General features: G+C 48.1%; 1 protein-coding gene across 4 annotated transcripts in view; it reads right to left on the bottom strand.

Annotated features, from left to right (window-relative positions):
- man1a2 (mannosidase, alpha, class 1A, member 2) overlaps nucleotides 1-13,496 on the bottom strand; it is a 188,926-nt gene that overhangs the window by 109,785 nt on the left and 65,645 nt on the right. The window lies entirely within an intron of this gene.

The raw sequence follows: 13,496 nt of genomic DNA, 5'->3' as shown, positions 1-13,496 counted from the left end.
CAATGAGCTTGTATATCTGCTATTTTTGTATAGCCAAAGAAATCCCTGTCTTAATAAAGTGAACTTTAATGTACAGAAGAGAATCATCTGTAGCTCTCCCATTTCCATCCAGGAGAGTTGCAGAGTCGTTGACAGAGAATGATGTCACACACTAGTCTAGTGCTCGTGTTCTCTGGACCGTGACAGCCCGTGGATGGCATAGAAAACTCGGAGATCGTTTACCTGAAAATTGCTTTTCAAATGGTAAAATAAATGGTAAAATGGTGCATTTATATAGCGCCCTTATCCAAAGCGCTTTACAATTACATCAATGCATTCACCCTTCACACACCGACGATAGAGGCAACCATCATTGGCAACAACCTGCTCATCGGGAGCTGGTTCAGTGTCTTGCTCAAGGACGCTTCCACGCTAACCAATGGGGAACCAGGGAATCGAACCGGCCGCCCTACCTTCTGAGCCACTGTTTACATTCCACAGAATCCACGCTGTTGAAAGTTCCAATGAGTTGGAAGCTGACTCATCGTGGGATGAGACCACTAATTTGTTAAAGGAGTGATCGGGTCATGAAATTATTGGCTTAGGAATGCGACAAAGACTGGGAAATCTCTTTGAATTCAAGGCTTCATGGGGTGTGTAATTGATAGAAAATAGGTATTTTTGGGGGGGAACTACTCCTTTAAATACTGGACACTATTTTCAAAAGGTCATAATTCATGTGGAATTGACTACTTGCAAGTTTAAAGTCACAATCCGTAAGTTGAAAAGGTCATTGTAGTTGATGACACAGAACATTTGACAACAGTTTTTACACACGCACACACACACGATTTTGTTTTTAAATAAATCTTCTGGCACAAAACCTTTTCAGATGGGTGTTCTGCAGCCAAATACATATCAATTTGGGGGTCCTTGACATGAAAACGTTTGAGAACCACTGCTTTAGGAGGGACGCTAGGCCAGGGATGTGTTTGAGGAGAGAAGAGGGGAGGAGGAAGAGGAGGAGAGAGGAGCGAGACGATAAAAAAAAGACCATGAGATGAGCGTCGACACAGGGACTGATACGCGGAAGAGGCACTCGGGGACAAACTGTGAAGATGATACGGCCGGGAGACGAAAAGAGACTGACAGCTTTTTTACTGAAAGCACCGCTGACTTCTCTCAATTTCAAATCCTGCCACAAATGGACCTCAAGGCCCCAATTCAAGAGGCGTCTAAAGAATCACAACAACTTTCTGCATTTCTGTGAGGTTTGCTTTCGTCTGTCTGTTTTGTCACCGTCTATGGCGTTTCTTTTTGTCTGTCTGTGTGCCAGTCTGTCTGAGGTCATGCCTTCCATATCTTTGCTGTCGGGCAGAAACATCTTATTTGTGTTTTTTTGGTAAACACCTTAAACTGCACCTGAAAAATGTTCAGGTGCAGTTTAAGGTATTTACCAAAAAACACAAAGTTTAAATATTATTTAAACTTTGTGTTTTTTGGTAAATTAACGCCCTTCTTGATCATACTACAGCGTCACACAAAAGCATCAAAAGTAGCAGATCTACAAGCTCGAAACGCGGCGCGAAGCGACACGTTTCGAGCTTGTAGATCTGCTACTTTTGACGTGAATTTTAAACCTGAAAAGTACAGTTTTGGGCAGTTTTCCACTAATTTGCCTTCTTGCTCCGCGTACCTGGTTTCTGGTTCGTGCAACAAAAATAGCTGATCTACAAGCTCGCAAACACGTCGTGCTGCGATTTGTTGTGAGCTCGTAGATCAGCTATCTTTGGTGGGGAAACCAAAGGAATAACTCAGGCTTCAGGTTTATACCATGGTTCCCTCGTCTGTGAGCCAGTCCACCGTCTATCTTTCTGTACGCCTGTCTTGCCTACCCAAACCGCCTGTCCACTGCCGCCTGTCTGTCTGCCAGTCTACCTGCTTTCCGCTCTGTCTGTGTTTATCTGGCCCATCCAGGCTGCCACGCAAGGGGAGTGTGAGAGTCCAGATTCTCCTGCTGCGTGTCTCCTGCAGCTCTCGCTCCCCTGGAGCAGCAAGCCGGCCAAGTTAATAAGGCCCGGGGCTCAGTTTCATTGTGCTCTTGGCCTGGTGGCTTTCCATGACGCAAAGCCCACACACACACACACACACACACACACACACACACGCGCACACACACACACACACGTGTCTGTCACAATTATTACATAACTGTCTAATCGCAATTATTTGAGGTAATCAATTTTTTTTTGCATAATCGTCATAATCATTACCATGTTGAAAAATGATTATATTTTCAAATATTTTAAAAAAATAGTGGAAATCAGATCTACAAGCATAAAAAATGTAGCTTGTAGATAGGCTATCTCCACAATTCATGTTTTTTCTTTTTTATATAAAGTTACTAAATTATGTAAGTTATTTGTCATGTCTGCCTTGTGCACCTTTTGTTTAAGAAGCCTAAAAGCCAAACAGAAATGTAATTTCTATTCATAATGTTCCAACGTTCAACGACAGAAATACAATTTAATTATTTGAGCGACAATTAATCGTCAAGTAAAAAAAAAACTAATTGTGACAGCCCTACACACACACACACACACACACACACACACACACACACACACACACACACACACAGACACACACACACACACACACACCCGAGACAATAAATCACATTAACATGCACCGTCGACTAACACACACACTTAACCACGGGCCACTCGCTCTGATCACTGTTCAAGGGAGGCTTCATCAAACTCTGATTGGCCCATATGCCAAGGACAAGTGTGACTGTGCGGGGGAGTTTGACAATGTTGACAAACTGCTTATTTGAAGGACCTTGGCATACTAATTGGTCGACACACACGATCAAATGCGATTGATCGGATCTGGCAGCACAGCTGCAGTCATCGTGGAATACTTGCCGCACAAAGCGGCAAGACGCAAACTTTTTGTTGGGGAAACTGGTTTCAAACTTCACAAGATACCTGTCCCCAGGCGCGCCTTCAAATGATTGGTTGGTCACATGCCAAAGTAGCTAGCAGAGTACATTAACCCATTAAGACCGGGAAAGCATCCGTGTCATTTTAAGATTACTTTGGCTATTCAAAAATAGCAGATCTACAAGCTCATAGCGCGGAACCGAGTGCCGCACTACGAGCTTGTAGATCTGTTATTTGTTTTTAAATTGTGACAATGTGTGCAAATCTTTGAATATTGTGGAGTATCGCCACAATACCGCCTGTCAGGTAAGCACCACACCAGGGAGAGGCCATGGGACAGAGACAGAGTGAGACCGCGCAGGCAGCGCACCAGCCTGGGCAGCGTCATAGAAGGGCGTTACCTGCCACTCACCATCATGAATCAGCCCCAACTCAGCGCAGCTGCGGCGACAGGTTAGGTGTGGCACCTGGCTACAAGTATGGCTACTCTGTCTCAGTCTGGCATTGGCTCTCCTGGTGACTGGACGGGTGCTACAGGCGGTAAGGCAATATTCTCCACTATTCCCGCACATTGATGAATGCTTGTGAATCGTAGTATTAAAAGGATACTCTTTGTTTACTCCTAGGCAACCTGTGGGAGTTAACCACATTACCCGACACAATGCATGGATAAATGACGATGACGCTGAGGCGCATGGATTCCAAACAGAGACATTGTGATGCATGAAAATACCCCGACGCGGGGCGAACTTTGAGTTTGATCTTTATTATTTGAAGTTATTTGAAAAGTATTACCAAGGACCTGCGGGTCCCATATACGAAAGGTGTTGAATAAATACCCTTAATTGGGCTTGTACCCTGCATTTTGTGTTTGGCTTTGATCAGTTCCCCACATATGGTGGAGAATACGGGTACACTGATCCACGCCAAACCCAAAAACCATGGAGCATGCCAACGCCCTGACGGCCCTGTTGAGGAGCCAAACCGATTTGCAGACAGCGGTACAAAAGTTAATTGATAGGATTAGCCGTGATGTGGCTAGCACACGCGCACCTAGAGAAGTACTCACCAAATTGACACCAGAAGATGATATTGAAGCGTACCTGGAAGTGTTTGAGCGCACCGCAGCCAGAGAGAGGTGGCCAGTCGGAGACTGGGCCTCGCTCTTGGCCCCGTTCCTCACCGGCGAGGCCCAGCGGGTGTGCCGGGATTTAACCCTCGCCGACGCCAGAGATTACAGGAAGTTGAAGGACGCCATCCTCGCCACCCAGGGATACAGCCTCCCAGCTCGAGCGCAGCGCTACCACAGCTGGGCCTACAACTCGGCCTTTCCACCTCGCCCGCAGGTAGCGGCTCTTCTGCGCAGCGCTCATAGCTGGCTTACCACCGGGGGAGATCCACCTATCATCGACCGCTTAGTGATCGACAGATGTATACGTTCGTTGCCGCCTGACGCCCGGAGATACGCCTCACAAGTGAGTCCAAGCTCACTGGAGGCACTCGTGGCCCTCTTAGAAAACCACCAAGTGAGCATGGACATGATGAGGACCACGCGCACCGAAGCAGCCAAGAGCCCTGGGGAGGAGAAGCCCAGCCGCGATCGTCGAAGGTCGACGCCACCGAACCCATCCGCCGCCCGGACTGAGGCCGCCGTTGCCGAAGGGCCCACCCGAGGCCCACATCAACGCCGCTGTTATGTCTGCGGGCAGGCGGACCATATTTCCTGGTCGTGCCCCGAGAGAGAGCGCGACGTATCCATGGGGACCGCAGCCAGCTCCGACAGCGCGCGGCCCTGCCTGCACACCGGCACCAGCCCGCACCGCCAGACACGCCTGCCCGTGAAGATTGGACGGACCGACACGCACGCCCTGCTGGATTCCGGCAGCGCGGTGACTCTCGTACGAGCGGACCTGGCCGGGAAGCTCAGCGCCGTCACCGTGCCTGTAACCTGTGTCCATGGCGATGTGCGCCACTATCCGGTGACCCAGCTCCGCGTCCAGACGCCCCGGGGAGACGCCGTGGTACCAGCCGGGGTTGTGCCCAACCTGCCCGTGCCGTTGCTGATCGGCGCTGATTGTGTCCTGTTCGCCCGGTACTGGGACCCCGGCCTACTGCGCGGCACCGCCCGCCACCGTCGCCGACGCGTCCCGCGCCCGGCGCCTCCAGGCGCGCTCCACGCCTGCCCTGCGTTCCGCGCCACCACACCAGCTGGCCTGAGTGACAGCTCCCCGGCAGGAGATGGGGGAGACGAGAGAGACGAGAGAGACGAGAGAGACAAAGAAAAGGAGAGGAGAGGAAAAGACCAGAGACGGGAGGCGGAGGACATGCAGGCCACGTCAAGCCAGGGGGCCGCGGGCCCCGCTGATGTTGCGGACCCCTTCGCCGAATTCCCCGGCGCCGAAGCTCTCGAACCACCCCGGGCTGGGGGGTTCGCCACGGCGCAGTGGACCGACCCGAACCTGGACATGGCGCGCCGGAACGTGGCCGCCATCGACGGGAAGAAATGTGAGGGGGTGAGTGCATTGAGTCACCCATACTTCCTTGTAAAAAAAGACTTGTTATATCGGGGTGTGTTGGACAAGGGGGGGGACCTAGTCGAGCAGCTACTTGTGCCAAAAGAATATGTGTCACGGGTGTTATATTTAGGACATACGCACCAACTAGGAGCGCACTTGGGAAGCCAAAAGACATACGAGCGCATATTGGCCCGCTTCTACTGGCCCGGGGTTAAACGGGCAGTAGAGGACTTTTGCAAAGGCTGCTCTGAATGTCAAAAGACCGCTCCGCGGCCCACGTTTCATAACCCTCTTGTACCAATGCCGATAATTGAAGTGCCGTTTTCACGCCTTGCCATGGACATTGTGGGTCCGTTGCCAAAATCCAGTCGCGGTCACCGCTATATCTTAGTGATACTAGACTATGCCACTCGATATCCCGAGGCCATTCCCCTGCGGGCGGCCTCGGCGAAAGCGGTGGCCCACGAACTATTGATGCTGTTTAGCCGGGTGGGCATAGCTGAAGAAGTACTAACGGATCAAGGCACCTGTTTCATGTCCCGAGTGATGTCACAATTGTATAAATGGCTGAAAGTGAAGCGCATTCGCACCTCCGTCTACCACCCACAGACGGATGGTTTAGTCGAGAGGTTTAACCAGACTTTAAAAAAAATGTTGAAGAAACTAACTGATGTGGACGGGAAAGACTGGGACCAGTTGATTCCGTATGTGCTCTTTGCCATCAGGGAAGTACCGCAATCGTCCACGGGGTTCTCGCCATTTGAGCTTGTGTATGGCCGGAGGCCCTGTGGTTGGTTGGACATCGCCAAAGAGACCTGGGAGCGCCAGCCTTCTCCCCACCGCAGTGTGGTGGAACACGTGGAGCGTCTCCAGGCCCGGGCGAAGACCATCTGGCCCCTGGTACGAGAACATATGGAGAAAGCCCAGCGAGACCAGGCCCGGACCTACAACCGAGGCGCCACGCTCCGCGAGTTCCAGGTGGGAGAGAAGGTCCTGGTGTTGGTCCCCAGCTCGGAATGCAAGTTCCTCGCAAAATGGCAAGGACCATACGAGGTCGTGGAGAAGGTGGGCCCCGTGGACTATCGGGTGAGCCAGCCCGGCAGACGGAAAGGCCATCAGATCTACCATGTGAACATAATGAAAAAGTGGATCTCAGCCCCCCGACTACCGCTGCCAGCGCTGATGACCGCCGTGCCCGCGCAGACGCTGCCCCCGGTGCCCATCGGAGAAGACCTCGTCCCAGCCCAGACCCAGGACATCAAGGACCTGCTGGGGCGGAACCGGGACATATTCTCCGAACTCCCCGGCCGAACCACGCTGATCCGGCACGACATCCGCACGGACCCGGGGAAGGTAGTGCGCCAACGGCCATATCGCATCCCAGAAGCCAGACGAATCGCCATCAAAGAAGAGGTGGCCAAGATGATCGAGTTAGGAGTAATCGAGGAGTCGCACAGTCCATGGTCCAGCCCGATCGTGATTGTACCGAAGCCAGACGGGACGCTGCGCTTCTGCAACGATTTCCGAAAATTGAATGACGTCTCCGCCTTTGACGCATACCCGATGCCCCGAGTGGATGAACTGATCGAGCGCCTGGGTCCTGCCCGGTTCGTCAGCACGCTGGACCTGACCAAGGGCTACTGGCAGGTGCCGCTGACGGACCGGGCCAAGGCGAAGACGGCCTTCTCCACGCCCGACGGGCTGTTCCAATACACGGTGCTGCCGTTTGGAGTCCATGGCGCGCCCGCCACATTCCAACGGCTGATGGACCGTGTACTTCGCCCCCACCGAGACTACGCTGCCGCGTACCTAGACGACATCGTGATCCACAGCCCGAGCTGGAGCCTCCATCTGCAGCACCTCCACGCCATCCTTGGGGCGCTCAGACGAGCCGGGCTGACAGCGAATGCAAAAAAGTGCCGCATCGGCCTGACGGAGACCGACTACTTGGGGTTTACGATCGGACGAGGATGCGTGCGGCCCCAGACGCGTAAAGTGGAGCGGATTCGGGAATGGCCCCATCCTGTCACGAAAAAGCAAGTAAAATCGTTCCTTGGCCTTATGGCTTATTATCAAAAATTTGTGAAAAACTATTCTACCATTGCAGCCCCACTGTATGAGCTGACGTGTCAAAAACGCCCCAACCACATTGTCTGGACGGCCGAGACGGAGGCCGCGTTCCAGACCTTGAAGAGCGCGCTCTGTGAGGAGCCAGTATTGAAAGCCCCCGACTTCAGCCGGCCCTTCGTCCTCCACACAGACGCGTCGGGCACCGGGTTGGGGGCGGTCCTCGCACAGGTATTTGATGGAGAGGAACATCCAATTACCTACGTGAGCAGAAAATTACTAGACCATGAGAAAAATTACGCAACAGTAGAAAAAGAGTGTTTAGCGGTGAAATGGGCAATTCACCACCTGCGCTATTACCTGTGGGGCCGTACCTTTACCCTCATTACAGATCATGCACCCCTAAAATGGATGGCCACCAATAAAGACCGGAACGCCAGAGTGACGCGGTGGTTCCTGGAGCTGCAGGACTACTGTTTTAAGGTGGAGCACCGGCCCGGGAAGGAGATTCCACACGCAGACGCACTGTCCCGAATGTATGAAGTAGAGGAGCTGGAAGCCCCCGGACCAAGCGGCGGGCTTAGGGGGGGGATATGTGGAGTATCGCCACAATACCGCCTGTCAGGTAAGCACCACACCAGGGAGAGGCCATGGGACAGAGACAGAGTGAGACCGCGCAGGCAGCGCACCAGCCTGGGCAGCGTCATAGAAGGGCGTTACCTGCCACTCACCATCATGAATCAGCCCCAACTCAGCGCAGCTGCGGCGACAGGTTAGGTGTGGCACCTGGCTACAAGTATGGCTACTCTGTCTCAGTCTGGCATTGGCTCTCCTGGTGACTGGACGGGTGCTACAGGCGGTAAGGCAATATTCTCCACTATTCCCGCACATTGATGAATGCTTGTGAATCGTAGTATTAAAAGGATACTCTTTGTTTACTCCTAGGCAACCTGTGGGAGTTAACCACATTACCCGACACAATGCATGGATAAATGACGATGACGCTGAGGCGCATGGATTCCAAACAGAGACATTGTGATGCATGAAAATACCCCGACGCGGGGCGAACTTTGAGTTTGATCTTTATTATTTGAAGTTATTTGAAAAGTATTACCAAGGACCTGCGGGTCCCATATACGAAAGGTGTTGAATAAATACCCTTAATTGGACTTGTACCCTGCATTTTGTGTTTGGCTTTGATCAGTTCCCCACATAATATATATTTTAAAGCGATTTTTTTTTACTCAAATCTTTGCTTCTGGGGGGGGGGGGGGGGGGTCCCTGGAACAACATATTTTGAGATGGGGGTCCGCAGCCAAATACATATCATTTTGGGGGTCCTTGACATGAAAAAGTTTGAGAACCAGTCTTTTTCAAAAAACTGTGAGGATTTAGAAGACATTTGTAGAATCCCCAGAAGCAAAGATTTGAGTTACAAATGGTTGCTTTTTAAAAAGAATGTATATTCAAAGATGTGCACACATTTTCACGATTTTTCAAAAAAATAGCAGATCTACTTGAGCTTGTAGATCTGCTATTTTTGAACAGCCAAAGAAATCTTAAAATGACAGATGCGTTCCGAGATTGAACGGGTTAACAGATACTGTACAAGGAAAGATTCATTTCCTATCCCGTTGGTCAGGGCTCAAATATCACCTGTGTAACCTATATTTTCCAGGAGAATTTGACGTTTGGCTTATTGGCCGCTTGATAAAAAGCCCAAACGAAGGCAGGCACCTGTTTGGTTGTTAGCTACATCTCTCTGAGCGCATTTGCAAATTAATGTCAGGATGTCTCTAGGCAGGCATGTAAGTGTGTTGGGAGGGCTTCGGCGCGTCTGCCATCTTTAATCTCTGGCGGGTTCAAAAGGGAGTGGGGAGGTTTATTTTGGCTCTCTGGTATTTAACTGCCAAGATGTTGGCACATTCCTTGAAATCTGTGTTCAATTCGGTTCAGAGGCTATGGCAGAGAAAGGAATGCGAATTCAACATGGAAAGATTTGAAAAAGGAATAACACATAATTCAGCTATCGTTGTCTATCAGTGTTTACTAACATGAAAAGCTCTATCATCAAGATAGTTTGTATCTTTCTTGTTAACCACTTACGCCCTAAATATATATTTCCTCATACAATGAAATAGCTGATATGCTATTTTCACAATGTCTGAACATTTTCGCCTATAGTGGCTACAATTTTCACATCTGCAGTAAATTAACTCTATAAAATATTGATGATACAAATTATGAACCCAGATAAGCGTTCCCTAGCCCTGAATAATTAACCCGAACAGGCGCCATATCTTGTTTTTAGCTTTTGGAAGGACTTAAAGTCCAGCTGGTAATTTTTTGCTGTAGTTGGCCAGCTTGCGGTAGCTACTCTACTGGAAATCTGGCAGGTCACCAACCATCATCTATTTGCCAAACTACATCAACACAGTCTGCGGTTCTCATATCCCACGAGCCGCTCATCCGATCGACTTCACAATTGCCGGGAGTATTGCTTAGGACCCAGGGACTGTGTTGCGTGGCAAGTCGACCGGGTGAGTGGTTCTCCAGAACAAGCCGTGTGCTCCGAACGAGGCACACGTTCCGCATGATGGCCAGCCACCACTGTTGCCAGATTGTGCGAGAGAAATAAGCAAATGTGATTGATCGGATCTGGCAGCACAGCTGTAGTCATCGTAGCGTACTTGCCGCACAAAGGCAAGAAACTAACTTTTGGGGAAACTGGTTTCAAAATTCACAAGATACCTTCACTATATATGTCCCCGGACAGGCCTTCAAATGAAAAGCCCAAAAGTAGCGACAGCGGCTACATGAACACTTTACTTAAACATAAAACACCTCATCACTTCACAATGTCATCTGGATGGAGATATAGAACTTTGAAATGGAAAATGAACGTCACTTCAACAGCCATTTTCCGCAATTGCAGTATTAAATAATCTGCCTCGCTGACATGTTGTGTGTTAGAAAGTACATCTGTATTCAGAGATTCTATGTATTGTCTAATACATGTATGTTATGTTGTATGCATGCTACTGTTGCTCATGTTGAATAGGCTGTGAACAAACAAAATATCCCTCTGGGAAAATAAAGCCTAAGCTAATCTAGATCTAAGTGAGCCACACGACGCATCCCTGCTGGTATGGGCTTGTCTTCCTTTCTTTCTCAGTATAATAATATTAAAAACTGAAGGCAGAAGACTAACCCGTTCTCGGAAACAAATGGCGATATTGACAACAGACTTGGATTTCCAACAACAACAGCCTTCGCAGGCCCGTTGCAAGAGAGAGTTATGACTTTGTCTGATCTCGCTGCGATCACGTGGTTTATGTACTGTAGCGAGCACGCCTCAGTAACACAGATGAATGGGGTTCAACTCTGGAACTACACAGCAGCAGTGGCTGGCACTATTGATCTCGCGAAGCGAGAGTGTTAACAAGAGACTGGCTCCCAAGGCTATGCTAAGAACAACTTATGCATTTTCTATGGGAGTTAAGACGGGGATCATGCTGCTTTGCAGGCTGCTGATCCGGTCTGGGTCTATAGCGGATATACAGAAAAAGTAATGTCAGAATTAAAATGAGAAAGAGTTTATTGTCACACCTTAAAAAATACTTTACATTAAAAAGAAGGGTGAAATTCATTTGCCAGGGCTTCTCAGACTTGCAGTTCATAATAAAAAACAGCTATATCACGATATAAGAAACATCAACACATAAAAAACTGTTAAAATAGAAGGTACTTTAATTTAAAAGAAAAAAAGCATATCTTCATATTATTCACTAAAACATCACATTGTGTATAAATCAGAACGCTATATTCCTTGTCCTCAAAAGTCTAATCGCTTGGTAAAAGGAATTAAGATCTTTGTGCTCTTTCCGTCTTTGGTATTTTTTCCTGTTTTGATGGGACTGCGACTCCACAAACTTTCCATGGTTCGAGTGATATGGGTCCATGTTGCGATTGTTGCGTGAATGTAATACGTGTGTGTGTGCAAATGACTGAATGTGGCAAGCGGGCTCTATAGACCAGATCACACTGGCCAATTCGGGACGAAAACACAATTAACCCATTGAGACATTTTTTTATAGCATATGTACTGTGAGCTTGTATAACTGCTATTTTGAATAGCCAACGCAAAAATCTAAAATGCTATCCAGATTTGAATGGGTTAATAGGAGTGTCATAACTCTCTCAGTCTCAATGGCTCTGGCCTTGTGTCATGGAACGGCCCTGTGATTACAATTTCATTTGCAGCAACAATTTTAACACTCATCGAGCCACATTGGCCTTCGATATAGAAATGTGTAATTTCTAAAAGCACTGTCATTAGTACCGCTTATTCACCCCGATGTCTGCCCCCATGGAAAATCAACGCCAATTCGGTACGAGTGTGTAGATGTTGCTAAGTGTACACTATTATTAGCCCACAATCTTTGTTACGTACATTGCCCCAGTGGCAATTGAATCTCAAGGCATGGTATTCTAAACACTACAATCTGAGCAGGACAAATGAATGCCATTAGTGAATGATAATAGTACAGTGTGTTGCTTTGCAGAGAAGAGCTACAGTCCTAGATATGAGAGGTTAATATGTCAGGGGGTTAACTATAGCATGGGTCTTCAACACGGGGTCCTCAGAGTTACTACAGGGGGGGGGGACTCCAAATCTTTGTGTGAATGGAACCTTTTTTCTTTTTTACACTTACCATACCAAGTACAGAGGCAAAGGTCAAGTTTACTAAGTATTTACAAGTGAGGGTTTAAGTGTTTAAGGTTTTAAGATAAGTCAACAAACCAAACAAATTATAATTTACACAACACTGATGATAGTGCTGTCAAAAAGGTCTATGAAGCTATCTATGAAAAGTTGAATCTGCAACACAATTTTATACAATATGTAATGGGGGTCCCTGCTTCATCTCCCTCTCAGCTAAGGGGTCCTTGGCCTGAAAAACGATGAAGACCTCTGACCTGTTCATGGTGGTCTATGCTATGCCCAAAGCCTTCGGCATGGGCCAGATTTCTACCACACAAGAAGGGATAGTTCCTCCTCCTAGATATAAAGTAGAATAAATAACAGCAGCCTAGCAGAACCCATTGGTTAGAAATGTATATACACTCTTTAGAATATGGATCTGAGCTCCCACTTACAGTAGAAATCAAAACTGTCTGCAAGGCAGAGTGTACTCCACTTCAAACGTATTCAATTTCACACATTGCTTGTTTGCGTTGAAGTGCTTCTTTGTTCCAAAGGCAAAATGTTCAAAAAACTAAACAAAACAACTGATTTCGGGAATACTCAGGTTCCATACACAACGAGTGATGGCTTTAAATTGAACTACTTAGGGTTCCGAAATGAATTGTCTGCCGTACATTACCGTTTTAGTTTCCATAAAGGCTGCCATACTGTTTCTTTTGGCTTTCCATTTCCTGTCAGCTTAGTCAGAGATACTTATGTTAAATAATTGAAAACATTTTATTGCAACAAATGGTTATAGTTGTACTTGGTGTGCTCTTGGAGAAGCTCCTACAATGATGTAGCAGTATACCACAACCCCTATAATGTGTGCATACAGTAATGATACAGCACAGCTTGTTGAGTGTTAGGGTCAACAGTTTTACAACTTTATTAATATAATAATTTGGTCACTTTTAGAAGTAGTAGTTGTCGTTTTTTAGTGAACCATGCGGTGCCGTAAAACTGGATTTATTTCCATAGGCTACGGCTCTATACGGTTCTCAGAGCATAATTTGGGCCGTGCTCAGGAGGTGGTACTAGATCCTTCCCCACCCCCAAAATAGCAAAAATAGCAGATCTACAACTTCTGAGCTTGTAGGTCGGCTATTGTTTTTATGGTGTACCCCCCCCCTCTAGTCTAGTGTATTGGTTCTGATTATAATGGAAACATAAACAAAAGAACATCACAGAACTCCACAGGTTCTGGAAAGTTTTAGGTTGGTGGAAGATGGAAGGTTC

This window comes from Gymnoscopelus microlampas (assembly GCF_963454915.1).
Source record: "Gymnoscopelus microlampas genome assembly, chromosome: 17".
Taxonomy (NCBI): Eukaryota; Metazoa; Chordata; class Actinopteri; order Myctophiformes; family Myctophidae; genus Gymnoscopelus; species Gymnoscopelus microlampas.
Note: the sequence above shows the minus strand (reverse complement) of the source record. Positions and strands in the feature narration are given on the sequence as shown.